At 42.4% G+C, this 4,123-nt stretch overlaps 1 protein-coding gene across 1 annotated transcript in view; it reads left to right on the top strand.

Annotated features, from left to right (window-relative positions):
• Positions 1-4,123, top strand: part of igdcc4 (immunoglobulin superfamily, DCC subclass, member 4) — a gene marked incomplete in the record, with an annotated part of 47,773 nt that overhangs the window by 19,263 nt on the left and 24,387 nt on the right.

The following is a 4,123-nucleotide window of genomic DNA, read 5'->3' as shown; positions in this document are numbered from 1 at the left end:
CACACACAAACACACACAGAGCAATGTGATATGTCAGATTTGTCAGATTTGTCAAGGGAATTTCCTTGCATGGATGGAGATGAACTTGGTTCCCCTCTGCCTCAGATAGGAGACTCGTCCTCTGGTCAAGCGCTAACAAGTGTCCTGGGAACAGGTACATTTTTAAACAACAGTCTGTTAAAAGGCACAGAATAAAGAGGAAGCGTGGGTGGAAATGAAAGAAATGAACAGGAAGATGCGAGCGTGAGGGATGAGAGGACAGACTGTAGCTATTTAATCGCCCCTCCAAGGAGGCCTCTTTCTCTCACACTCTTAAGTGGTAGTCTTTATTTAGTCATTAGCTTTGTGTAAAATGAGACAGTATCCTTTGTGGATGCCCCTGCTTTTGTCAGCTGTCACATGCCTATTTATGAGGATCTCTTGTTTGAGGGACAATAAGGAGTAAAGGGGAGGGAGGGTGGAAGTCGGATGAATGGTGGGAAGGCGGAAAAAGCTGAAGAGAGTTTGTGGTGACAGTGAAAGGAAAGGCTTTAGAGACCATTAAGAATGACCTTCAGTTTGCGTGTGTGTATACTCGCATGTGTGTGTGTGTGGTTTTTGAATTAAATCAGTGGCGATGAGATAGATGCGACCAGCGTGCAGGAGGTTGAAGCCGAATTGCCTCAACATTGACATTGAGCGGACATAGTCATTTCCTACTGCGTGTTCTCCAGCAGAAATGAGACCGAAGAGAGAATGTAGCAGAGATCACATCTGTGAAAACACGTTACGAAACCCATATGTTGCATGTGGCCTTGTCAGAGAGGTAGAGAAACAATGAAAGAGACCTGTTCCCTCTTTACATGCAACTATATTCTTCAATATTTGTGTCTCTAACTTGCTCTTCTCTCTGAAAATCGCCAGGGGTGGCATACAGTGTGCACATTACATTTCCTAAATACATCCACGGTTAAATGATGAAGCTGGAAAAAAACAGCTTTTAATGTTAATTAGACCAATTAACCTGTCTCATTATGAGACTGCTGAGGTGAATGTCAATAGTTCCTAATTCCTACTAGCTTCAGCTGATGTTATAACCATGAAGAGTGTGCTCTCTCCTCCATACAAACAAGCTGATTATATGTTTAAGCTTTTGGTCTTCATTTACAAAGGACAAACTGTGATAAACTTTATTAGTGTTTTCTTTGTGGTACCTCTTTATTTTCAGCTCACATGAGAGTCACATGATTTTAAGAAGTTCTTATCTTGAGGCAGCCTACTATTAATGCATACAAACACTGTCTCATGTACTGTACAACTCTATGGACTCCATGCCTGTAAAAAGCTGAAAAGGGGACAAGGATAATCACTTTTCAAGATGAGATATGGTAGTCCAAGTCAAACATTATAAGAAAATTTCCACCCTGAAATTGTTACTTAAAGGTCCAGTAGATGCCATTAAAAAATACTGGTCCTTTGAAAAAAGTATCAGATTCACAGAATTGAGCACTATTATAAAGTTAAAAAGAGCAGTTACCTGTAACTGTAATAGAGAATAATAATATTTTCATATTGTACATATTGTGCAGTAGCTATTACGAATATCTGTTGAAGCTGGGGGCTTGCTTGATGGGTTTTCACAGTGTTAGTCTGCCTGAAAGCTGGGTAGACCAAAGAGGTCACGGGTGGAATTATCTGCTTGCACAAGGGGAGGGGAAAAACGCTGCAATCTGATAGCTGTGGGGCCAAAGAGTGGGGCATAGATAGAGGGACGGACAAAGACAGAGAAAGAGTCGGGGTAAAGTCAAGGGCAGGAGAGAGAGAGAGAGGCAATAAAAAAAGACAAATGATAGGGAGCAAAGAAAGACAAGAAGGGGACTTTTTATGTAGCGCATCGAAGGGTCACAAACTTTACATAGGGAAGTGCCCAAGGAACTGCCTGAAAATGTTTTTTTTAAAACATAGAAAGAGCTTGTTGCTAGGAAACAACTGGCCATATTTTTGACCCTGTGGCAATATGTCACCTTTTGCTGGGAGTTTTACTCTGAAAAGTCCCAGGCAAAACAGTGCCAACTTTGAAACACCCAAGTGTGTGTTCAACAGATCTTTGGTGGAATTTCATTGCAGGGGACACTCATAGAATCCTGGGAAAAACTAGTATGATTATGCTTTGACAGAGGGCAGGTGGAAGCTCAGCCAGTCGCCATTGTTCCATCACAGCATGGGCAAAGTGTCTTCTCCGAACACCATTAATGCCTGATAATGTGCACTCTCGTAGATCTGCTGTTGTTCACTACTCACATACAGACCCCCCTCCCCATCACCAACACTTGATTTGCACATAGATGCACACATGATGATCCAGCCCGAGCAGCCCATGTACAGGCATCAAGGCACACACTAGAGAAAACACTGAGGTACAAATAGCTCGGCACACATGCAATCAGGTTTACACACATGTACACACTCACGCGCGCAGTAAGCCTGGCACCCTGTCAGGCACTCTTTGGCAGTGTTACAGGTGGTGTGTTTACATGAGGGCATCGTGCTGTGTAATGGCTGGAAGTGGCAGGGGTTAATCATCAACTCCTCCTGCAAAGCTTGCTACAGAACAGTCATAGCAAGTTTTTCTGAAATGAATCACATGCTTTCTGCTACTATGGCCAAGCAAGTGTGTGAGCCTCTGTGTACTCATTGAGAAACCTTTTTCCTTCAGCGCAGTAAGAAAACGCAGATGGTCAGTTTGCTGCCATAACTAACAGTTGGTGTGATAGGGGTTAGGGTAATCTCAGATGGTCCGCCCTGTGTCTCCTCGAGTTTACAGTGGTTTGGAGGAAATCTCGGATATAAGTTTAGAAATTTTGAGGCAGCCAGGTGATTGGCTGCACGTTTGAAAACACCCACTCCTGAAAATGGGTCCTCTTGTTAGTTCAGTGGTAAAGCAGAAACTGGTTTGGGAGCTAGTGTCAGGCTCTGCACTCAGTCCTCTCTTCTATAGTTTTGTTTGTTTAAAGTCAGATGACATCTCACTGTGTCTCCACTTTGCAGCTTTTTAGCTAATGGCAGCTGTACGGATGGTAGTGTTGGTCTGTTGGCCGGTCGGATGGTCAGTCCACCACCGCTTTAGTTGACAACTATTGAATTTGATTGCCATGACATTTTGTACAGACATTCATGGACCCTATAGAGGATGGATCCTGCTGACTTTGGAGATTCCCTGACTTTACATATAAGTCAGGGTATTGGGTGGGTTCCTAACTGGATTGGTTACCATGAAATTTGATTCTGCCAGGGTGCTCAGATAATGAATCATAATGACTCTGGTGATTCCCTGGCTTTACCTCTAGCGCCACAATGACATTGGACATTTGTGGTTTAATGTTTGTTGTTGAGATAACTATTGTGTGTGTTGCCATGAAAACTGGTACAGACTTGGTACAGATATTCTTGTCCCCTTCAGGATAAATACCCCAACTTGTCAACTGGTGCCATTATCGGGTCAGAATTAGTCTTTGTCCAGTTTGGTTTCTTGGTTTATGACCAAAAGATACAGACGCTAACATTTTGCACATATCATCTCTGTACTTAAGTGCAGTCTCACAGATCGCTACGCTTTGTAGACTTCCAATTTTACTAGACTGCGTGAACATTTCATCATTGAAGTCGGGCTAATGAAGAATAGGGTTAGAGTTGACGGTGGTGTTGTGTGTATGGAGCTAGTCACATGGCTTTATGATGTAGTGGACTTGGCTTGGTCCAGCCTAGAGTAACACTAAATAAAAAGCAACCAGAACCTTCTTGTTGTTAGAGTTGTTCCGTTACCGATGCCAGTACTGGAAATTCCTCCGGTACTGCCTAAAATGCGCACTAATCCAGTACCATGTAATCTATTAGCCCCAAAATAAGACCCTGCTACGTCCCATTCATCATTTTTTCTTCCTAGGATAGCAAAGTCATGACCTGTCCTACTTTGACTCTGACAAAGGGTTTAACTTGAACCGAGCCATACAACAATGAAAGCAGTTATATAGGCTTAGTAGTATATGCTTGTTGAAAAAAAACTTATCCCCATTGGGGATTAATAAAGTTTATCTTCTTCTTCTGTATACATATCTATATATCATCTATATATATATATATATAT

Source organism: Morone saxatilis, unplaced genomic scaffold (assembly GCF_004916995.1).
Source record: "Morone saxatilis isolate NCDOM2014 unplaced genomic scaffold, NCSU_SB_2.0 Contig11, whole genome shotgun sequence".
NCBI classification, from domain to species: domain Eukaryota; kingdom Metazoa; phylum Chordata; class Actinopteri; family Moronidae; genus Morone; species Morone saxatilis.
Note: the sequence above shows the minus strand (reverse complement) of the source record. Positions and strands in the feature narration are given on the sequence as shown.